Source organism: Orcinus orca, chromosome 3 (assembly GCF_937001465.1).
Source record: "Orcinus orca chromosome 3, mOrcOrc1.1, whole genome shotgun sequence".
NCBI classification, from domain to species: Eukaryota; Metazoa; Chordata; class Mammalia; order Artiodactyla; family Delphinidae; genus Orcinus; species Orcinus orca.
The window spans coordinates 138,140,321-138,165,545 of record NC_064561.1 but is presented as its reverse complement, the minus strand read 5'-3'; the positions used below and the strand labels follow the sequence as shown (position 1 = coordinate 138,165,545).

Sequence of the window (25,225 nt, the reverse complement as noted above, 5' to 3'; positions counted from 1 at the left end):
ATAAATATGCAGCCGTAGAGAATGGACTCGAGGACACAGGGAGGGGGAAGTGTAAGCTGGGACGAAGTGAGAGAGGGGCATGGACTTATATACACTACCAGATATAAAATAGATAGCTAGTGGGAAGCAGTTGCATAGCACAGGGAGATCAGCTTGGTGCTTTGTGACCACCTAGAGGGGTGAGATAGAGAGGGTGGGAGGGAGAGGCATGAGGGAGGAAATATGGGGATATATGTATATGTATAGCTGATTCACTTTGTTAAAAAGCAGAAACTAACATACCATTGTAAAGCAATTATACTCCAATAAAGATGTTTAAAAAAAAAGGGCTTTGCTGAAAGCTTTCAGGGAGTTCAAGGTTTTTAAGGCATGAGCCACCCATCTCCTTGCATGGCCCTGCAATAAACCTTTCTCTGCTGCAAACTCCGAAAATAAAATATATATATATGTATATATTTATAAGGCACATTTGAATCAAAGCCAACAAGAATATACTTTATAAAATTAGAAGTATTTTTCTATCCTGTGCAACTACTAGTACTGACATTTCTAAATGTTCAGGTAAATTTAATTGAGGAAAATACATAAATCCTAATAGTACAATTTTGGCAAATAGATACACCCACGCAACACATACCTTTATGATGATATAAAACATTTCCATCACCCTAGAAAGTTCTCCCATGTCTCTTCCTACTTAATCTTCCTTCATAGAGACAATTATCATTCTTTTTTTTTAACCTGCATTAGTTTTGTTCTAGAATGTCCTATAAGTGGAATTATATATAAGGTATTCTTTTCATTTTGGTTCTTTTGCTCAGCATTATGTTTGTGACAGTCATTCATGTTGTTGCATAGATCAGTAGTTCACTCATTTTTATTGATGAGCAGTATTCCATTGTATAACTATACCAACGTTTGTTTATTCATTCTCCTGTTGATAAATATGTGAGTTGTCTCTGGTTTGAGGACATTGTGAATAGAGCTGCTATGAACATTCTAAACAAGTCTTCATGTGTATATTAATTTGTATTTCTTCTAGATAAATAACCACAGTAGAATTACTGGGCCAAAGGGTAGGTTTATGCAACTTTATTTTTTTTTTAATTGCAAAACCCTTTTCCAAAGTACTTATAACATTTAATATTCCTATCAGCAATGTATGAGAGTTCAGTGACTCCAATTCTCACCAATATTTGGTGATGTCATTAGTTTTAAATTGTGATCCTAGTGGGTGTGTTGTAGTATCACATTGTGGTTGTAAATGCATTTCCCTGAAGACTAAAAATATTGAACAGAATTTACTGTGTTCACCAGCCATTCATACATGTACCTTTGTAATGTGTCCATTGAAGTATTTTGCCCATGTTTATTAAGATTTGTATTTTCCTTATTGAGTATAAAGTTCTTTATATGATACTTATTCAAGTCCGTTGTCAGATAAGTTTTACAAATATTTTCATCCCATTACTGGCTTGTATACTCATGTACTTAATTATGTCTTCTGATGAGCAGTCTAATTTATCAGTTTTTATGGATATTATTTTCTACATCTTATAAAGAAATACTGGCCAACTACAGTCTTAGTTCAGGCTGCTATAACAAAATACCATAGACTGGGTAGCTTATAAACAACATAAATATATTTCTCACAGTTCTGTAATCTGGGAAGTCCAAAATTAAGGTATCAGAAGATTCAGTGTCTGGTAAGGTCCTGCTTCCTCTTTCACAAGCGGCCATCTCTTGCTGTGTCCTTACATGGCAGAAAGGGAGAATTCTGGTCTCTTCAGTCCCTTAGAAGGGCATTAATTCCGTTTATGAGGGCTCCACCCTCGTGACCTAATCACTTCCCAAAGGCCCCATCTCCTAATATCATCACATTGGGAGCCATACTTTAATATACGAATTTTGGGAGGACTCAAACATCCAGTCCATCACAACCATGAACTTGAAAAACATTATTCCATATTTTCTTCTAGTAGTGTTGGAGTTTTAGTTTTTACTTTATGTCTGTGATCCATTATGTATTAATTTTTGTTTCTCATGTGAAATAGTAGAGAATTATTTTTTTCCATATGGAAATCAAGTTGTTCCAACACCATGTGTTAATAAGACTCTCCACTCCCCCATTTAATTGCTTTGTTATCTTGAAAAAATCATTTACTATATAAACACGAGCCTATTTCTGGACTTTATTCTGTTCTCTTTATTTCTCTATCCTTATGCTAAAATCTCCTCATGCTAAAATTTTACCATCTTGATTACTGTATTTTTATAGGAAGTCTAGAGTCAAGTAGAACTGTTCTTTTTCAATATTTTTCAAAATTGGATTACTCTAGATTCTTTGCTTTTACATATACATTTTAGAGTGTTTGTCAATTCCTATGATATAAAAGCATGCTGAGATGAAGATTAAAATTAATTTGAATCTACAGAAGATGTTGTAGATAGATGTATAGATATATATATCAACATGGATGAACCTAGAGAATATTATGCTTAGTGAAATAAGTCAGACAGAGAAAGACGATATCATCTATATGTGGACTCTAAAAAAGAATACAAGTGAATGTATATGCAAAACATAAAAATACTCACAGATGTAGAAAACAAACTTGTGGTTACCAAAGGGGAGAGGGAAGAGGGGCGGGGACAAATTAGGGGTATGGGATTAACAGATACAAACTACTATGTATAAAATAGACAAGCAACAAGGATATATTGTATAGCACAGAGAATTATAACCATTTTCTTGTAATAACTTAGAGTATAATCTACAAAAATACTGAATCACTATGCTATTAACCTGAAAATAATATAATATTATAAATCAACTATACTTCAATAAAATTAAATTACATTAAACATTTTTAAAATAAAGTAATGAAAGCTACAAGCATGGAGAAATAAGAATTAGAGAGTTTTCTAAGATTCACTATGAATAGAACTGGTTAACATAGATGGGGGAAAAGTATTATGGAACTTAAAGCGTGAAAGAAAAATAAGCAGTTAGATGGAAATTAATGTGCCTAGAAGCGTATTACAGTGTCCAAATACATTATAAGTTTGGTCATCATCTCAACTTCATCACCAAAATGATGTTTTTAACTACTCAATCTCCTGGGGAAGTTACTTTCCATGAGATTGTACCTTCAATTACATAATAAAAATAGGGTTCCAATTATTGAAATACTCTTTATAATAAAATTTCTGGTATTATTCTATAACCAAAGATCAGTAGGTTCACCTTCTTATAAGCCAAAGCGTTTTTATTTATAGGAGGGAATTTCTATTCTATGCCACTTATACAGGAAATGCCAATATTTTATTGTGAAAATTTTAACACAATATAGCTTCAACACAAGCTTAATTTGGCATATCCAAAGAAAAAGCATCTTCAAGATGCTCCAAGTGTGAAGCCCACTCCAGTTGTAAATGACTCATTTTTATAGATGTGATTAACATACTGCCAGTGCACTTAGCTCTAGAGTAGGATATTCAGCTAGTTCAAATGTACATTCAAAATAATGTATTCCTAGAGTATCAAGTTCTTTTCGTACTTTCATTCCAGATAATCTTTCTATTTGAGTACAAACTATGAATTCTTTTTTCAGCCATGGTTTATATGTTGTCAGACAATTATTTTTATCTCTCTTCAAATCAATAAACATCTACCAGTAAAATAAAAGCAGATTCTAGGCAGAATCTCAATTAACTGACCAGGTACAGAAAATTCATTTGCACTAAGTGTGTTAATTTTCCTTAATGTCTCCTGTTTATGACTGCCTGTTTATGACTGTTTATGAGTGCCTGCCATTCAACTAACATAAATGTATTTATCTAAAAGATCAGAGAAGTTATCTACCTTCATAAGCATTTAGAAGAGGAAAAATCTTTCTATTTGTTTCAAAATGAGGTATAAACACATTTCTAAAATAATTTTAAACAAATTTATTCCTCTGAAACTTGATTTTGAAAAAAATACACAACTGAAAATTACATATAGAGAATACATAAATCATAACTATGGAAGAACAATGACTACATCTAGATACATAATCAGGTCACTGTTTTGAAAATGCAATTGCACACTCAAACAGACATTCACTAACCTCCACCATTTTTCCTCCCACTCCAACCCTTCAACATCTTCCTGTGTTTTTCATGTCAATTTTAACTCCCTATCATTTTTCCCTCTATTAAGAACAATTTGTTGAATGGTTTCATTTCTTTAACACATGCAACTCAATTATGTTTTCCTGTTAATGTATATAAAAATGAGGCTGATTTGTGCAGATTATCTGACCCTTCATTTTTTACTAGTGTGACCTTTGCAAGTCAATGGCATAAAGGAAATTCTTGTTCTCCAGTTGTATCATCTATCACGATTAGAAAAATATAATAGATGAAACATATTTGAAATATATTACAGTAGATTCAAACCCAATGCAATTCTGTTACATTTTAACAGTCATTATTGAACTTTTAGGGCTCTCTCTTACTCTTTTGAGGTATTCTTACATCAAAAAAGGAAAGGAAGAATAGACACTATTTTTGAATTTATATTTTAATATTACACCAGAATTGTGTCTTAATTCCAAGTAGAGACAAAGATTTAAAAATTTAATTATTAGCATACAACCTTTAAATAAAAGTAAAATTCCGTTTTTTTTCTCTCAGCTTCCTGATAGGAGGTTCAGGTTCAAATAGCTTCTGGCTAACACCCTTCAATGCTGCTCTTCTCAGCTTATCACTAAAACCACTGAAGACACCTTTTAAAACCAAACTAACAGACAACCAATTCCATAATCTAGAAGGAATAGATAGATTATAACTTTGAAAACCCTAAAGGAAATTTAGTAATACCATGGCATATCCAATTTTCACTTCTGATCACCAGGCTCATAGACATAGAAAACTAAAAATACATCCTTCTTGTCTTTATGAGAAGAGAAGCACCCAGAGTTCTCAGCTTTAGGAATTATTCTGTGAGGCAAATATTTTTTCTCTCACCATTCTACCATCTTTAAGAGAAAAAAAAAAAGAACAGCAAGTAGGGAGGAGAGGTCTGCAGTACATGTTCTAAAAAGATTAGTCTGCATAGGTAAAACCTTTGGTGGATGAGGTGGAAAGGACAGGTGAATGGGGCACAGAAGAATAACCCTGATTTGGCGGGAATTACAGATATCATGTAAAAGTTCTCCTTAGAGTAACAAAGAATCAGGCTATGGGAGTTGAAAGAAGACCAAATTACAACTGAGGGGAGGTATCTTAAATAAAAACAGTCAGAGAATGCGAATTGAAACAGAAACAATGTCCATTAAACTATAAACTGAACATTGAAGTTTGCATCACCATTACTGTAGAAAATGTAGAAAAGGAGCTGGAACAACGAAAATCCACTCAAACTGTGTATTCTTGTGGCATTACTTAAAATCAAATAGAAAAAAAAACTAAGCATATAACAAGGGAAAGAGAAGTGTGTTCTGAAACTTCAGAGAAAACTCCTGAAAATTTTCGAACTGTAGAACGAAAAGAAAATTTCAGAAAACAATTTGTCATCTTCATTTTGAACAAAGAAATATGGCCTCTATGAAAAGGAAACTGGATGAAATCAAGAGGATCCCAGGCAGATTAAAAAGGCAAAAGGGTAACATGAAAAGAAAAAGGATTATTTTAAAAAAGAAAGATTACAGGGCTTCCCTGGTAGCACAGTGGTTGAGAGCCCGCCTGCCGATGCAGGGGACATGGGTTCGTGCCCCGGTCTGGGAAGATCCTACGTGCCGTGGAGCGGCTGGGCCCGTGAGACATGGCCACTGGGCCTGCGCGCCCAGAGCCTGTGCTCCACAACGGGAGAGGCCACAAGAGTGAGAGGCCCACGTACCACAAAAAAATAATAATAAATAAATAAAAATTAAAAAAGAAAGATTACAAAGAAATTGAAAACAGAGTAGAAGAATTAATTGATACTGAAGGTGGTGGTTTTAAGCATTATTTAACTGTTCTGTAAGATCTCATAGGTAAAAAGAAAAAGGAAAATATGACAGAGAAGGGATGAAAAAATAAAGAGTAGCATTAACATACAGTTAATCAGTGTTTTCTGGAGGAGAGCCCACAGAAACGGAACAGAAACAATAATCAAAAATATACTTAAATCCTTTGTCAGTTGTTTCATTTGCAAATATTTTCTCCCATTCTGACAGTTGTCTTTTCATCTTGTTTATGGTGTCCTTTGCTGTGCAAAAGCTTTTAAGTTTCATTAGGTCCCATTTGTTTATTTTTGTTTTTATTTCCATTTCTCTAGGAGATGGGTCATGCAGCTCAATATCAAAAAACCAAACAACCCAATCCAAAAATGGGCAGAAAACCTAAATAGACATTTCTCCAAAGAAGACGTACAGATTGCCAACAAACACATGAAAGAATGCTCAACATCATTAATCATTAGAGAAATGCAACTCAAAACTACAATGAGGTATCACCTCACATCAGTCAGAATGGCCATCATCAAAAAATCTACAAACAATAAATGCTGGAAAGGGTGTGGAGAAAAGGGAACCCTCTTGCACTATTGGTGGGAATATAAATTGATACAGCCACTATGGAGAACAGTATGGAGGTTCCTTCAAAAACTAAAAATAGAACTACCATACGACCCAGCAATCCCACTACTGGGCATATACCCTGAGAAAACCATAATTCAAAAAGAGTCATGTACCACAATGTTCATTGCAGCTCTATTTACAATAGCCAGGACATGGAAGCAACCTAAGTGTCCATCGACAGATGAGTGGATGAAGCAGATGTGGCACATATATACAATGGAATATTACTCAGCCATAAAAAGAAACGAAATTGAGTCATTTGTGGGGAGGTGGATGGACCTAGAGTCTGTCATACAGAGTGAAGTAAGTCAGAAAGAAAAACAAATACCATACGCTAACACATATATGTGGAATCAAAAAAAAAAAAAAAAAGGTCATGAAGAACTTAGGAGCAGGACAGGAATAAAGACACAGACCTGTTAGAGAATGGACTTGAGGACACGGGGAGGGGGAAAGGTAAGTTGGGACAAAGTGAGAGAGTGGCATGGACATATATACACTACCAAATGTAAAATAGCTAGTGGGAAGCAGCTGCATAGCACAGGGAGATCAGCTTGGTGCTTTGTGCCCACCTAGAGGGGTGAGAAAAGGAAAGTAGGTGGGAGGGAGATGCAAGAGGGAGGAGATATGAGGATATATGTATATGTATAGCTGATTCACTTTGTTATAAAGCAGAAACTAACACACTATTGTAAAGCAATTATATTCCAATAAAGATGTTTAAATATATATATATGCTTAAAGAAAACTTTCCTAAACTCAGAAAGAGGAGTCTCATGCATCCAGGAAAAAGATAAATGAGTAAAGACCTACTTTAGAGTAAAGTCTCTATTTTCCACTTCTTCTCAATTATAGTTTCCTTTTTCTTTCTCCCTATGATATCTTATAGAACAGTTAAAAATGTTTAAAATCACCACCTTCGGTATCAATTTATTTGTCTAGTCTATTTTTAGTTTATTTGTAATCTTTCTTTTTTAATTTCCTTTTATCTTTCATATCTAACTTTAAAATAAATGAGTAAAGACCTAAACATTACCATTTTTTAAACTAGTGAATAAAGAAGAAAATCTGTAACATTTCAAGCAAGATTAAAAATCCTTACCTACAAAAGAAATTTAAAATATGCTAGTTTTGGTGACATCATCAACAAGGCTGAATAAGAGTTTTCTATCATCCTCCCCCAAAAGAACAACAATTTTGACAGTAACCCAGGAATGAGAGAGCTCTTGTGGAAGTCCAGGATTTCACTGGGGAAGTTCCAGCAAAGAGCTGGAGCAAAAAGAGAAAAAATTGAGATTGGACGCATTGAAGACGATAAGTGAAACAGTTTCAGTTTACCCACATCACCCATCTCCCAACGATCACTGAGCACACCTCAGTGTCAAGAGAGACCTTCTCAGCCATGATTTCTCCCACGGGGGAAAGTGAGAATGTGTGAGTGAGCACCTTCTTTCCCCAACTACGCAGGATACTGCCGAAGTGACCCCTTTCTCACCCCATTCAGAATAATCAGATATGAACTGCACCACTCGGGGGCAGTGGGCAGCTGGGAGATTGGAATGAGTACAGTCTCAGATTGGAATGTATCAGAGGAACATAGATCCTACTAACCGCTTCACAGACTCCATCAGGAAACTGCCATAAGCTGCCGGGAACACCTTGCCTGCAAATTCTCCCAACTGACCCACCAGACCCCCAGTGCTCCACAAACCCAACCCAAACACTCCATCCCAAGACCAGCTTAATGTGTGTGTCCCTAGGTTAAGGGTGGTGAGAGTGAGCCTTTACAGACAGCTGGTTAGCATGGTAGAAAGCTAGCCTGACTACAGGATTCTGAGAAAATACACAAACCTGAGCATTCAGCACCAACATAAACAAAGCAAATAGGAAGCTGTCAGCACATGGCCTCATTTTGCAGAATTGGGAGAAGGCATGCAACCTTAGAATTTCCTCATAAGAGGGAACAAGAAATTTGGAGAAGGCACATCCATAGAAAAGATCTGAGAAAACCTCAGAATTCCTACCAGGGCTGAAGGGAAGAATTTCTCTGCTGAAGCCAGTCAGTAAAGACTGGAGGAGGTTACTACTTCTTCACATGAAAAGACAGCAATACCAGACTTCAAGGAACATGAAAAATCAAGAAAATATGACACCATCAAAGGAACACAATAAGTTTTCAGAAACTGACCCCAAAGAAATATAGATCTGCAATTTGCCTAATAAAGAATTAAAAATAGTTGTTTTGAAGAAGCTCAGGGAGCTACAAGAAAACACAGAAAGATAATTGAACACAGAATCAGGAAAATAATACACACACAAAATTAGAAGTTTAACAGAGATATATAAATCATAAAAGGAACCAAACAAATTCTGGAGCTGAATAATACAATGAATGAAATGAAGAAAAAAAAAAGTAACAACAGCAGAATCTGTGAGGTAGAAGACAGATCATTTGAAATTATCCAGTCAAAAACAAAAAAAAAATAAAGAAAGAAAAGAGGATGAAGAAAAATGAAGTGTCCATCAACAGATGAATGGATAAAGAAGATGTGGCACATATATACAATGGAATATTACTCAGCCATAAAAAGAAATGAAATTGAGTTATTTGTAATGAGGTAGATGGACCTAGAGTCTGTCATACAGAGTGAAGTAAGTCAGAAAGAGAAAAACAAATCCCGTATGCTAACACATATATATGGAATCTAAAAAAAGAAAAATGGTTCTGAAAAACCTAGGGGCAGGACAGGAATAAAGACACAGATGTAGAGAATGGACTTGACATGGGAAGTGGTAAGGGTAAGGTGGGACGAAGTAAGAGAGTGGCATGGACATATATACACTACCAAACGTAAGGTAGATAGCTAGTGGGAAGCAGCCGCATAGTACAGGGAGATTAGCTCGGTGCTTGGTGTCCACCTACAGGGGTGGGATAGGGAGGGTGGGAGGGAGATGCAAGAGGGAGGAGATATGGGGATACATGTATATGTATAGCTGATTCACTTTGTTATACAGCAGAAACTAACACACCATTGTAAAGCAATTATACGCCAATAAAGTTGTTTTAAAAAATAAATAAATAAAATACAAAAAAAAAAAGAAAGCCTATATGATCCACAAAATGCCATTAAGAGAATCAATGTATGTGTTTTCAGAGTCCCAGCAGAACAGAAAGAGGCACAAAGCTTCTTTAAAGAAACAAAGGTTGAGAGCTTCTCAAAACTGGGAAGTTATTTGGACATCCAAGTTCATTAAGCTCATAAGTCTCCCCAAAATTTCAATTCAAAACAATCTTCTTCAAGAAATATTACAATAAAACTGCCTAAAATCAAAGAAAAAGAAAAAAAATTTAAAGCAGTAAGAGAAAAAATGTTCTCATATATAAGGGACTCCTATAAGGCTACCAGCAGATTTCTCAGCAGGCCAGGAAAAAGTGGGATAATATATTCAAATTGCTGAAAGATAAAACTGCCAACCAAGAGTGCTTTACCCAGCAAAGATGCCCTTCAGAAGTAAAGGACAGATAAAAACTTACCCAAACAAACAAAAGTTGAGAGAATTCATTACTGCTAGATCTGCCTTACAAGAAATGCTTAAAGGAGTTCTTCAAGCTAAAATTTTAAAATGCTATTAAGTAACAAGACAGCTTATGAAAATATAAAACACAATGATAAAAGTAAGTACAGTTGACCCGCGAATGATGGTGGGGTGGGTAGTCCACATATAACTTATAATCAGCCGTTTTATCTGACATTTCTCTGCACTGGCAGATTCAATGAACCATGAACCATAGAGTACTGTAGTATTTACTATTGAAAAATATCCATGTGTAAATTGACCCATGCAGTTCAAACCCATGTTGTTTAAGGGTTAACAGTATATAGTCAAATTCAGAAACCTTAATACTGTAATATAGTGCTGTATTAATTACTTAACTCTAGTATAAAGGTTTAAGGACATAAGTATTAAAAATAGCTATTGTTAAAATAATTTGTTTATGGATATACAGAATAAAATGAGGTAAGCTGAGACATCAAAAACATAAAATATAGGTGTGGAGAGCAAAAGTGTTGAGTTTTTATATGCAATCAAAGTTAAGTAGTTATCAGTTTAAGACAGGCTGTTATATCTATAAGATGTTTTATGTACACCTCATAAAGCACAAAGCAATTACCTACAGTAGATACATAAAATTAAAAAAGGGAATCAAACATAGAACTTCAGAAAATCAACAATTCACAAAGGAAAACAGCAAGAGAGGAAGAAAGATACAGGAAACTATAAAACAACCAGAAAACTATTAATAATGGCATTAGTAGGTCCTTGCCTATCAATAATTACTTCAAATGTAAATGAATTAACTTCTCTAATCAAAAGGCACTGAATAGCTGAATAGATAAAAAAAAAAAATAAGACCTAACTGTATGCTGCCTATTAGAGACTAATTTCAGTTTCAAGAACAAAAGTGAAAGGACAGAAAAGCTCAAAGTGAAAGGACAGAAAGGCTCAAAGTGAAAAAGTTATTCCATGCAAAAGGAAACCAAATAAAGTGGGGGTAACTATACTTATATCAGAAAAAAGAAACTTTAAGTCAAAAACTGTTATAAGAGACAAAGAAGGTCATCACATAATGATAAAGGGGGTGATTCATTAAGAGAATGTAGCAACTGTAAATCTATATGCACCCAACATTGGAGCATCTAAACGTGTTAAGCAAATCTAACAGATCTGAAGGGAGAAACAGACAATAACACAATAACAGCCTAGGGTTTCAATATCCCACTTTCAACAACGGATAGATCATCCAGACAGAAAATCTATAAGGAAACAGCAGACTGGAAAAACACTATAGGTCAAATGGACCCAACAGACATATACAAAACATTCCATCCCACAGCAGCAGAATACACATTCTTTTTTTTTTCCCCTGGGGTCTCAGTTGTGATTTATTATCCTGGCTCACAGGATACACTTCCTAAGAAGTTATATTGATACAATAATTGTCACAATATAGAGTCTAGATTTCTCAATGAGTCATAACTCTTTGCTGCCTAGGAATAACAGTCACATTTCAGACACGATTTACAAGACTGTCTGATGTTTGGTTACCATGTTTTTTATGAATTTAAAGTACAAACAAACAAACAAACAAAAACAGAGTATGTGCATCCCTCCAGGATCTGAAATGCAAATCTCAATATACTTTCCTATAATTACATCTGAAGGGGGAAATTTCCCTCCAAATTTTAGAAGCTGATTAGGTTTTACCAGGCAATTTAAAGTCCAGTTCCTCTCCCCAGCAGTCACACATATATCTATTTTAAAGATGGCTTCCCACTACAATGATAGACCTGTAAGATTCCTTTCTCCTCTACCTCTGAGAAGTTTCACATGGCTTCGAAAATAAAGTAAATATAAAATCATTTCCACAATTCTACAATTTAATTTTCAAATTGTGACTAGAATAGAGGTTAAATACATTAAAATACCAACCAAAAATAGTTTTAGTAAACTGAAAGTAAATGACCATCCTATATATTGCAAGGTTTTATTTGTTTTAAGTCTGAAAAAGTATTATAAGGGTTATTAGCAGTAAATAAAGTATAGAGGTAGAGAGAATACACATTTTTATTAAGCACACATGGAACATTCTCCAGGATAGATTATATGTTAAGTCACAAAACAAGACTTAGCAAATATAAGAGGATTAAATCATACCAAGTATCATTTCCAACCACAATGGTATAAAACTAAAAATAACAGGAGAAAAACTGAAAAGATCACAAATATGTGGAAGTTAAATGACACATGCCTATATAACCAATGAATCAAAGAAGAAATCAAAAGGGAAATCAAAAAATATCTCCAAACAAAAGAAAATGAAAACACAACATACCAAAACATACGGGATACAGCAAAAGCAGTTCTAAGAGAGAAGCTTATAGCAATAAAGGCCTACATTAAGAAATAAGAATGTTCTCAAACAACATAACTTTACAACTCAAGGAATCGGAAAAAGAACAACAAACTAACCCAAAGTCAGTGGAAGACATAAAAAAGATCAGAAAAGAAACAAATGAATAGAGACCAGAAAAACAATATAAAATATCAACAAAACTAAGAGCTGGTTTTCTAAAAGACAAACAAAATTGACAAACATTTAGCTGGACTGAGAGAAAAGGAGATAATGTTCAAATATATAAAATCAGAAATGAAAGCGGAGACATTATAACTGATACCACAGATACAAAGAATCATAAGAAACTACCATGAACAATTATACACCAACAAATTGTATACCCTAGAAGAAACATATAAATTCCTAGAAACACAAAACCTACCAAAACTAAGTCATGAAGAAATAGAAAATCGGAAGAGAAAATAATGAATGAAGATAAATTAGTAATCAAAAACCTCTCAACAAAGAAAAATCCAGGACCATATGGTTTTATTGATGAATTCTACCAAATATTTAAAGAGGAATTAATTCCAATCCTTCTCAAACTCTCCCAAAAAATTGAAGAGGAGAAAACATTCCCAAACTCATTTTACTAGGCAAGCATTACCCTAATACCAAAGTCAAATAAGAACACTATAAGAAAATAAAATTACAGGCCATAATCCTAATGAATCTGATATAAAAATTCTTAAAATACCAACAAACCAGATTCAGTAGCATATTAAAAGGATCATACACCATGATCAAGTGGGATTTATTCCAGTGGTGCAAAGATAGTTCAACATCTGCAAATCAGTGTGATACACACTAACAAAATGAAGGATAAAAATCATATAATCATCTCAATAAATGTAGAAAAATTCAACAGACTTTCATAATAAAAACTCTGAACAGAATGGATATAGAAGGAATATACCTCAACATAATAAAGATCATATATAACAAGCTCACAGCTAACATGATACTGAATGTTGAAAGGTGGAAAGTGTTTCCTCTAAGATCAGGAACAAAACAAGGGTGCCCACTTCCACTACTTCTATTCTTCAATGTACTAAAATCCTAGTCAGAGCCATTAGGGAAGAAAAAAATAAACATAAGGCATTCAAATTGGAAAGTAAGAAGTAAAAATTTCTCTGTTTTCAGATGACATAATCTTATATAGAGAAAATCCTAAAAACTCCACGAAAAACTATTAGAACTGACAAATAAATTCAGCAAAATTTCAGAATACAAACAACATACAAAAATAAGTTGTGACTGTATACACTAATAATGAACTAATGAAGAAAGAAATAAAATAACACAGTCTCATTTAAAATAGCATCAAAAACAATAATATACTTAGGAATAAAGTTAATCAGTGAGGTGAAAGATCTATATACTGAAAACTATAAAACAACAATGAAGGAAATTGAAGAGAAAAAATAATTTGAAAATTCAAGAAAAGTATTTCTGTTAAAATGTCAATGTTACGGTCACCTATAGATTTACTGAAATCTCTATCAAAATACTAATGGTACTGCTTAAAAAAAGAGAAAAACTTTGTATGAAACCACAAAAGGCCCCAGATAGCTACAGCAATTCTGAGAAACAAGAACAAAGCTGGAGGCATCACACTTCCTGATTTCAACTTACATTACAAAGCTATACTAATCAAAGTAGTATGGTACTAACATAAAAACAGGTACAAAGACCAATGGAAAAGAATTGAAAACTGATAAATAAACCCATGCATATTGATTAACTAATATTTGATAAGGGAGCCACGAACACTCAATGAGGAAAGGACTGCCTCTTTAATAAATGGTGCTGGGAAAACAGGAACACACAAAAGAATGAAACTTTACCACTATATTATCCCATTCACAAAAATCATCTCAAAATGGATTAAAGACTTAAAAGTAGTACCTGAAGCTATAAAATTCCTAGAAAAAAATTAGGGAAAATTCTCCTTAACACTGATTTTGGCAATGATTGTTTTGGATACAACAGCAAAAGCACAAGTAGCAAAAGCAAAAATCAAGAAGTGAGACTACATCAAACCAAAAAACTTCAGCACAGCAAAAGACACCATTGACAAAATGAAAAGGAAACATATGGAAAGGGAGAAAATATTTGTAATCCTTATATCTGATAAGGGGTTAATATCTAAAATATATAAAGATCTCATATAACTCAATAGCAAAAAATAATAATAATAACCCAATTAAAAAATGGGCAGAGGACTTAAATATACATTTTTTCCAAAGAAGACATATAAGTGGCCAACAGGTACATTCACGTTACTAATCATCAGGGAAATTCAAATCAAAATCACAATGAGATAACATCTTAAATTTGTTGAAGTGTCTACTATTTAAAAGAAAAACAAGTGATAACAAACGCTGGTGAAAATGCAAAGAAGAGGGAACAGTTGTGCACTGTTGATGGGAATGTAAACTGGTACAGACACTATGGAAAACAGTATGGAGGTTCCTCAAAAAATTTAAAATGAACTACAAAATGATCCAGAAATCCCAATTCTGAGTATATTTCCAAAGGAAATGAAATCATTATCTTCAAAATATATCTGTACCATGTTATTGCAGTATTATTCATAACCAAGGTTTGAAAACAACTTAAGTGTCCATCAACAAATGGATAAAGAAAATGTGATACACACACACACACACACACACACACACACACACACAGAGGAATATTTTTCAGCCTTAAGAAAAAGGAAATCCTGCTATTTGTGACAACATGGAGGGCATTATGCTAGGTGAAATAAGCTAGACCAAGGAATATAAATACTGCATGGTATCACTTATATGTGGAATCTTTATTAAAAAATTAAACTCATAGAAACAGAAAGTAGAATATTAGTTGCCAGGGACTGAGGGGTGGAAACATAGGGAAAAGTTGGTAAAAGGGTACAAATTTTCATTTATAAGATGAACAAGGTTCAAGGATCTAACGTATAGCATGGTGACAATAGTTGACCATACTGTATTCTATAATTAAGGTTAGCTAAGAGAGCAGATCTTAAGCATTCTTACACACACACGCACAGAAGGGGTAAATATGTGATGGATGTGTTAATTAACCTGATTATGAGAATCCTTTCACAACATACACATATATAAAATCATCACAATGTACAATTAAATATATTAGGATTTTGTCAATTATACTTCAATAAAGCTGAAAAAAGAAAAAAAAAGATTATATATTAGGGGTAGATAAAAATATCCCAGAGTTATAAAATATAGAAATTAAGTAGACCATCTGTTTGCTCACAGAACGCACAAGTATGTGAATCAGATACACAAAAACACAACAGAAATATCAGAAGATAACCTTAAAATAAAAACACATAAAAGACAAATTTTAAAATAAAGCATTCCTAAATGGCACAGACTAAAGAAAAAATGAAAATTTCAATTACAAATTATTTTATCATTAAGAACAATTAGAAAATCTTATATAAAAGCTGATGATTGTGATAAAAGCTGTACTCAATGGGGAAAAAATGATATTTGGAGTCATTATTTTTTTTAAATGAATGAAAATAAAAGAACAAGATATTCAACTCAATAAACTAAAGGAGATCAATAAAGTTCAATAAAATAACCCTAAGAAAAATAGCAGTAATGAATCAATAAAAATAAACACAGAACCAGATATTCATTAAATAAGCTAGAAAAGGATCAATAAAATAACCCTAAGGAAAATTAGAAAGATGAATTAGTAAAAATAAAAGAAGAAAAAAGGGCAATGAGATAAAAACCATCAGATCATCTCAACAGATGCAGAAAAAGTATTTGACAAAATTCAACACCCATTTATAATAAACTTTCAATAAAATGGGTACAGCAGAAACATGCCTCAGTATAATAAAGGCCATATATGACAAACCCACAGCTAATATCATACTCAATGATGAACACCAAAAGCTATTCCTCTAAAGTCAGGAAAAAGGCAAGGATACCCACTACTGCCATTCTTATCAACATAGTATTAGAAGTCCTGGCCAGAGCAATTAGGAAGGAAAAAGAAATAAAAGGCATCCAAATTGAAAAGGAAGAAGTAAAACTGTCACTATTTGTGGATGATATCATTTTACATATAGAAAACTCTACAGACTCCACCAAAAAACTATTAGAAATAATAAACACAGTAAAGTTGTGGGGTATAATATCAATATACAAAAATCTGTTGTATTTCTATACACTAACAATGAGCTAGCAGAAAGAGATAGTAAGAAAACAATCTCATTTACAATCATAACAAAGAGAGTAAAATACCTAGAAATAAATTTAACCAAGGAGGTGAAAGACCTGTATTCTGAAATCCACAAGACATTGTTGGAAGAACTGAAGAAGACAAAAATAAATAGAAAGATACCTCGTGCTCATGGGTTGGAAGAATTAACATTGTTAAAATGTCCATATTACCTTAAACAATCTACAGATTCAGTGCAATCTTTTTGTTTGTTTGTTTCTGTTTTTGTTTTTGTTTTTTTGCAGTACGCGGGCCTCTCACTGCCACGGCCTCTCCCGTTGCGGAGCACAGGCTCCGGATGTGCAGGCTCAGCGGCCATGGCTCACGGGCCCAGCCACCCCGCAGCATGTGGGATCTTCCCGGACCGGGGCACAAACCCGTGTCCCCTGCATCAGCAGGCGGACCCTCAACCACTGCGCCACCAGGGAGGCTCAGATTCAGTGCAATCTTGACCAAAATCCAAAGAACATTTTTCACAGAAATAGAACCAAAAAATTCTAAAATTTATATGGAACCATAAGAGACCCCAAATAGCTAAAGCAATCCTGAGGGAAAAAATAAAACTGGAGGTAGCACACTCCCTGATTTCAAACTATATCACAAAGGCACAGTAATCAAAACAGCAAGATACTGGCAGAAAAACAGATATATAGATCAAAGGAACAGAACTGAGAGCCCAAAAATAAACCCACACATATATAAACAATTAATTTATGACAAAGGAGCAAAGAACATACGATGGAAAAAGGATAGTCTCTTCAATAAATGATGTTGGAAAAACAAGAGCCACATGCAAGAAAATGAAACTACACAACTATCTCTCACCATACACAAAAATCAATTCAAAATGGATTAATGACTTGAATGTAAGACCTGAAACCATAATCCTAGGAAAAAACATAGGCCGTATGCTCTTTGACATCAGTTTTAGCAATACCTTTCTAGATATGTCTCCTTAGGAAAGAGAAACAAAAGCAAAAATAAACAAATGGGACTACATCAAACTAAAAAGATTTTGCACAACAAAGGAAACTATCAACAAAATGAAAACACAACCTACCCAAAGAGAGAAGATATCTATAAATCATTTATCTGATATAGATTAATATCCAAGATATATAAAGGATTCATACAACTCAATAACAAAAAAAAAGCAACCTGATTAAAAAATGGGCAAAGGAGTTGAGTAGACATTTTTTCCAAAGAAGACCTACAGATGGCCAACAGGCATATGAAAAGGCGTTCAACATCACTAATTATTATGGAAATGCAAATCAAAATCACGAGATATCTCTTCACACCTGTTAGAATGGCTATTATCAAAAAGGCAAGAAATAACAAGTGTTGGCTAAGATGTGGAGAAAAAAGGAACCCTCGTGCACTCTTGGTGGGAATGTAGAGTCCTCAAAAAATTAATAAGAGAATTACCATACGATCCAGGAATTTCACTTCTGGGTATTTATCCAAAAAATATGAAAACACTAATTCAAAAAGGCATCTGCACTGCTATGTTCATCATAGTATTATTTACAATAGCCAAGATATGGAAGCAACATAAGTGCCCTCAATGGATGAATGGGTAAAGAAGATGTGGTGTGTGTGTGTGTATATGTGTGTGTTTATATATTTTATATATATATATAAAATATATAATATATATACACACATAATAATATATACACACATATACATGTGTGTATATATATACACATAATATATATTATATACAATATAATATATATATAATATATATACACATAATAATATATAATATATATACACACATATACATGTGTGTATATACACACACACAAAATGGAATATGACTCAGCCATTAAAAAGAGGAAATCTTGCCATTTGTGACATGGATAGACCTTGAGGGTACTATGCTAAGTGAAATAAGTCAGACAGAGAAAGACAAATACTGTATGATTTCATTTGTATGTGGAATGTAAAAACCAAACAAACAAAATAAATAAATGAACAAATAAAAATAAACACTTAAATACAGAGAACAGGGTGGTAGTTACCAGAGGGTAAGGGGTAGGGGGAGGAGCATAAAATGGGTAAAGGAGATCAATTGTACAGCGATGGATGGAAACTAAATTTTTGTTGGTGAACCCACTGTAGTGTATATAGAAGTAGAAATATAATGCTGTGCACATGAAACGTCTATAATGTTATAAACCAATATTACCTCAATATTTTTTTTTTAAAGAGCAATGAAGTAAGTAAAACCACAGCTAAGCAAGAAAGACAAAATTCAAATTTCATTGAAAATTACAAGGTAGATAAAGCCAAATAAGATTTAAAATATCATAAAAGAACAGTATATATGACCCCATTTTGATTAACATGATAATCCTGATGCAGACAATAATGTAAGAAAATATAAATTAACAAAAGTGATCTAGAAAGAAATAGTAACCAAAATATAATAGAACACATATACAGCATTAAAAGCTTTTGGAAAATCTATCTTAAAAAAAAGGAAAAAGGTACAGATTATTTAAGAAGCAAATTATTTTAAAATTATGCTACATCTCACAACATAGATAAACATGAAAGGCTACCATACCCATTTTACCTAAATATTATAAACCTGATACCAAACCTGACAATGATTGTTTTTTTAAAGATATCTTACTTTTATTAGAATGAAAACATAAGTAAAATATTTATATAAAATCCAATTAAGAAAAAAGTCCAAACTAAATAAGAGTTCTAAATACTTAAGACAATAAGACAGAGGCAGAATTATTTTTCATAGTAATTCTTTTCCTTAAAATATCTAAGGAAAAAGCTATAATGGAAGATAAGCCATTCTAGACAATAAAGCATATTAGAAACTATAGCAATGAATATATATTAGCTCCAGACAAGAAAGATAAAGGATTGAAAGAAAAAGATTAGCTGCCAAAGATAAATATGCTAAATATTTATAGTATAAAATTTTATTGTAAGAAAATGTGACATTTCAAATCACTGAAGAAGGTTTAGGTGAATCACAACATTATGAAGAAAAATGGCATGTACGTGTCCTGCAAGTATTCAAGTCACAAGGGGAGAGGCAAAGTTCCAGAGGCTAGCCTCCAAATTCAGCCAGACCAACCATCTGAAATCAAGCAGCTCATCGACCATGCCCCTGGGACCACATATGTGCATCAACTCTGTCTTCACTTCCATCCTTTTCCTTCCTCCTCATCCCTCATTTGCCACTGTCCCAGCATCACACTAGCTTAGAAAAGAGAGAATAATCACAATGTCCCCACAGATCATACCCCCCAAAATTAACCAAAATAATATAGCAAGGAGAAATCGATAAAGAAATCTTTTTGTTCAGATGCCATTTCTTGTTTTCACGACACTTAAAAAATAGAGATGTTTCTATTCTATTTATGTAGAAGAGAAGGAATATTTAATCTCATAAAATGCTATAGAGAAAAAGAGAATATAAATTCTGCCTCAACATATGAGAAATACTTTTAAATCCAAAAGTCCAGTAATTTCCAAATTCTATCATGTTTGACTTTCCAACTAACCTTCTTTTTTCAATTTGTTCTATAATATAACATTTTGTAAAACTGAATTTAAATTAATTTTATTTTGAGAAGTGTCCAATATTCCTTGTTGAATTCTGCAGTACCAAATATCCAGGAGAGGAAGTTTCTAAACTATTCTATCCCACACTCATCTGGAGCTGGTTTTAACCTTGCTGTAGACATTTAACAATAGTCCAATTTTTTAAAAAATAATAATAATAACAAATCTTTGGTAATTGGTCACAAAACTAATGCCGTTATAAGATTATCAACCCATCATATAAAAAGAAAAGCCAGAAACCCCACAAAGGCTCGTGTTTCTAAAAGATGCCACAGATGCAAAATGTGTTCAAAGTGCAGTTTAGGATACTCTCCAATGAATGTTACACCATAACTCAGCATGGTTCATAATTATGGTACTATGGAAAGAGCCAAAGAAGAAAACTGCATCTGTATTCTTTTTAACCATTTTTCTCCCAGATGCCCAAAGAGCATTCAGACAGCAAAACAAATGCCCTGTGACAGAGCTGAGGGATTCAAAATTGAAAATTCCCCTTGACTCTCAATCTTATTTTCTAGGTAACAAACCTACCCCACCATTATCAACATTAGCCCTCAATATTCTACCATTCTTCCTCTCAGTGATGTAGCTATGGTTAAACTCTTCTCTGAAAAATAGTAACTTGGCAGATGACAACCAAGTAGAATAGCTATTTATGTTGTTTCTGTCTTCATGTCTTATAAACATATTGAGATCTGAAAGTACATGGCTTTCTGCCTAGATACTCACTGTTTTGTTTATTCTAAAGTGCTTGGTGAGAATCCGTTAATATCACTTAAATCTTATTTGGGGAGAATCCGCAAAAAAGCCACTAATACACAAATTGATAAATGTTGTTTTTGTCCTCCTTCAGCATCTTCCCCCTGAGAGACAACCTGGGGACAAGAAGAGACAGGAATTGTAATAGGAAATTAAATTTGAATTCTAATTACAATGAATTCAGTTTCCTACAACGGCAACACCCAAGAGCACCACATTTATAGAAGAATAGAAGTGTGGTAGTCACTGTTCACGAGTCTAGCCATAAACAATTGAACAAACGAAAACCTGTACTCTGAAACCTTGACGTTACAAATCAATTTAGGAAAAAACATTTGAAATAGGTAAGCACATTGGTAGATTAGATACAGAGAAAGATCCATGGGCTTTCTCTCTTCTTGAAATTTAGAAATAGATAAATTATTTTCAATCAATTCTTTACTCCGATAAGAATGCACACTTGCTTGGGGTTATAATATTTCTCAGCAGAGAACAGTGAAAGCACAGCTATTGCAAAAGAAAAGACACATTCTTTCTGTCTTCATAGGGTTACTAGATGAAGATATCCAGGACTCTCAGGCCACTGGGATATGTTGAAATGTAAGACATCGATGATGCCACATCTAATGGAGGTGAAAATGTAAGGTGGCAACTTTTAGTCCCACAAAGCAATGCTAACTCGTTATATATCCTACAACCATGTTGATTACTGGCTAGATTATTGAATACAACACTTTGGTCACTAGGTAAGACTGGTGGACTGGTTAACATCATGATAAAAAGATTTTTTGGCTGCATTGGGTCTTCGTTGCTGTGCGCAGGCTTTTCTCTAGTTGCGGCAAATAGGGGCTACTCGTCGTTGCGGTGCTCGGGCTTCTCATTGCAGTGGCTTCTCTTATTGCGGAGCATGGGCTCTAGGCGTGCAGGCTTCAGTAGTTGTGGCACACGGGCTTCAGTAGTTGTGGCTTGTGGGCTCTAGGCGTGCAGGCTCAGTAGTTGTGGCACACGGGCTTAGTTGCTCTGTGGCATGTGGGATCTTCCTGGACCAGGGCTCAAACCCGTGTCCCCTGCATTGGCAGGCGGATTCTTAACCACTGCACCACCAGGGAAACCCCTAAAAAGATTTTAAATACGGTGTTGTTTTTTTTTGTCTATTTAAATCCAAAATCTAACACAAATGTAATATTATTTGAGAGCACTTCTTTCTTCTCGAGTTTACATTAAGGTTTATAGAAATGAACTGGTTGATTTGCGAGTGTGTGTGCTTTTTTTCTTCCTTGAGAAGTAGGTAAGAATAATCTATAACCACTAATGCTTGATACAGCTGCCCTAGTCGAATGGCATCCTGGAGACCCCCTTCATCCTTCAAATTCTCTTCTTTGTGGATTTCCATTATCTGCCTCTCAATGGGAAGTCTTCCCAACATTGGCCCTCTCTTTGACCTTACAGTTATTAAATCAAACAAAATAATAATCCCACTTTAGCAGCCTTTTTTGGATCCCATCCAGAGAATTACATTTTATTGTGAACACCTCATTTCGAGAAGAAAAATAAAAACCAATAATGTTTGCTAAAAATGATGGCCAGGGTGGTAGAAGTTTTGGGAATGATCACACAGGAATGATTCCTGGTGGAACTGATCAGGAGGCTAACCTGGGGGACAGAGGGCTTAGAGTCTGAAGAGCCCATGACTGAGGGAGAGGGAGTAAATTTCTTCTGTGATGCTCCAATGGGCATGTAGCATAGACTGGCTAGATGCTAAACAAACCCACATCTTCCCAGGCACACAGCTGAACTATAGGCATACCTCATTTTATTTTGCTTTGCAGATACTGAGTTTTTTCAAATTGAAGGTTTGTGGCAACCCTGGCCTAACGGTACCATTTTTCCAAGGGCATTTGCTCACTTCATGTCTCTATGTCACCTTTTGGAAATTCTCATAATATTTCAAACTTCTGCATTATTATTATACTTGTTACAGTGATTAGTGATCAGTGATCTTTGGTGTTACTCTTGTAATGGTTTTGGGGCGCCATGAACCACACCCATATAAGATGGTGAACTTAATCTAATATAAATGTTGTGTGCATTCTGACTCCACCGACCGGCCGTCCCCCTGTCTCTCTCCTTCTCCCCAGGCCTCCCTATTCCCTGAGACACAAGATTGAATTTAGGCTAATTAATAACCCTACAGTGGTCTCTAAGTGTTCAAGTGAAATAAAGAGTCGCACATCTTTCTCTTTAAATCAAAAGCTAGAAATGATTAAGCTCAGTGAGGAAGGCATGTGGAAAGCCAAGATAGGCTAAAAGCTGGAGATTCTGAGCCAACAGTTAACCAAGCTGTGAATGCAAAGGAAAAGTTCTTGAAGGAAATTAAAAGTGCTACTCCAGTGAACACGCAGATAATAGGAAAGTGAAACAGACTTATTGCTGATATGGAGAAAGTTTTAGTGGTCTGGATAGAAAACCAAATCAGCCACAGCATTACCTTAAACCAAAGCCTAATCCAGAGCAAGGCCCTGACTCTTTAATTCTATGAAGGCTGAGAGAGGTGAGGAAGCTGCAGAAGTTTCAAGCTAGCAGAGATTGGCTCGTGAGGTTTAAGGAAAGAAGCCATCGTCATAACAAATGTGCCAGGTGAAGCAGCAAGTGCTGATGCAGAAGCTGCAGAAAGTTGCCAAGATCTACCCAAGATCATTAATGAAGGTGGCTACACTGAACAACAGATTTTTAATGGAGATGAAATAGCCTTATATTAGAAGAAGATGCCACCTAGGACTTTCATAGCTAGAGGGGAGAAGCCAACACCTGGCTTCAAAGCTACAAAGGAGAAGCTGACTCTCTTGTTAGGGGCTAATAGAGCTGGTGACTTTAAGTTGAAGCCAATGCTCATTTCCCTTTCCGAAAATCCTAGGGCCCTTTAGAATTACACTAAATCTACTCTGTGCTCTATAAATGGAACTGCAAAACCTGGATGACAGCACATCTACTTAGAACATGGTTTACTGAATGTTTTAAGCCTACTGTTGAGACCCACTGCTCAGAAAAGTATTACCCACTCCTTTCAAAAAATTACTGCTCAGGCTTCCCTGGTGGCGCAGTGGTTGAGAGTCCGCCTGCCGATGCAGGGGATGTGGGTTTGTGCCCCGGTCTGGAAAGATCCCACTTGCCGCGGAGCGGCTGGGCCCGTGAGCCATGGCCGCTGAGCCTGCGCGTCTGGAGCCTGTGCTCCGCAACGGGAGAGGCCGCGGCGGTGAGAGGCCCGCGTACCGAAAAAAAAAAAAAAGTAAAAGATTACTGCTCAGTGACTGAGCACCTAGTCACCCAAGAGCTCTGATGGAGATGTACAACAAGATTAATGTTGTTTTCATGCCTGCTAACACAACATCCATTCTGCAGCCCAAGGACCAAGGAGAAACTTTGATTTTCAGGTCTTATTTAAGATAACCATTTTGTGAGGCTATAACTGCCATAAATAGTGATTCCTCTCATGAATGTGTACAAATTAAATAGAAAGCCTTCTGGAAAAGATTTACCATTCTAGATGCCATTAAGAACATTCGTGATTCATGGGAAGAGGTCAACATATCAACATTAACAGAAGTTTGGAAGAAGCTGATTCCAACCTTATGGATGACTTGGATGGGTTCAAGACTTCAGTGGAGGAAGTAACTGCAGATGTGGTGGAAATAGCAAGAGAACTAGAATTAGAAGTGGAGCCTGAAGATGTGACTGAATTACTACAATCTCTGGATAAAACTTTAACGGACGAGGAATCGCTTCTTATGGATCAGCAAAGAAAGTAGTTTCTTGAGATGGAATCTACTCCTGGTGAAGACTATTGAAATTACAACAAAGGATTTAGAGTATTAAATAAATTTGGTTGATAAAGCAGCAGCAGAGTTTGAGAGGATTGACTCTAAAGGGTAAAATGCTATCAAACAGTACTGCATGCTACAGAGAAAACGTTCATGAAGGGAAGAGTCGATCATTGGGGCAAACTTCACTGTTGTCGTATTTCGAGAAAGTGCCA

At 34.8% G+C, this 25,225-nt stretch overlaps 1 protein-coding gene across 2 annotated transcripts in view; it reads right to left on the bottom strand.

Annotated features, from left to right (window-relative positions):
• Nucleotides 1–25,225, bottom strand: part of PDE4D (phosphodiesterase 4D) — a 1,454,760-nt gene that overhangs the window by 1,250,464 nt on the left and 179,071 nt on the right. The window contains exon 2 of one of the 2 annotated variants that reach the window (XM_033437904.2): nucleotides 21,163–21,308. The exons of the other annotated variant lie outside the window; for it this stretch is intronic. The gene's annotated coding sequence lies outside the window, so the exon portion shown is untranslated. The remainder of the gene's footprint in view (nucleotides 1–21,162; nucleotides 21,309–25,225) is intronic. 2 annotated transcript variants of the gene reach the window in all.